Source organism: Mastomys coucha, unplaced genomic scaffold (genome assembly GCF_008632895.1).
Source record: "Mastomys coucha isolate ucsf_1 unplaced genomic scaffold, UCSF_Mcou_1 pScaffold18, whole genome shotgun sequence".
NCBI classification, from domain to species: Eukaryota; Metazoa; Chordata; class Mammalia; order Rodentia; family Muridae; genus Mastomys; species Mastomys coucha.
In genome coordinates this window covers 20,686,375-20,686,790 of record NW_022196900.1, presented here as the reverse complement: position 1 = coordinate 20,686,790, position 416 = coordinate 20,686,375, and positions in this window count along the sequence as shown.

Below are 416 nucleotides of genomic sequence, written 5' to 3'. Positions count from 1 at the left end.
GTAGACCAGGCTGGCCTCGAACTCAGAAATCTACCTGCCTCTGCCTCCCAAGTGCTAGGATTAAAGGCCACCACCGCCCGGCTTCACAATGACCTTTTAACCGAAAGAATTTGTTAGCATCTTTAAGCGAGAATAAAGCTGTGTTTTCCCAGCAGATCGCAGAAGAGACTCAAACGTTCTTATTGCCAACATGCTTTATATTTTAATTAAAGTAGTTAATAGAACTGGGTGTGAAGGCTCAGGCCTGTAAGTGCCAGGACTCAGGAAGCCGAGACAGTAGTTTTCCAGTCTGCAGCCTGGGCTACAAAGTGAGTTCAAGAACAGCCTTTAAGTACCAAAACCCTGTCTCATGAGGCGGGGCTGTGTGTGTGTGCATGTGTGTGTGTGTGTGTGTGTGTGTGTGTGTGTGTGTGTGT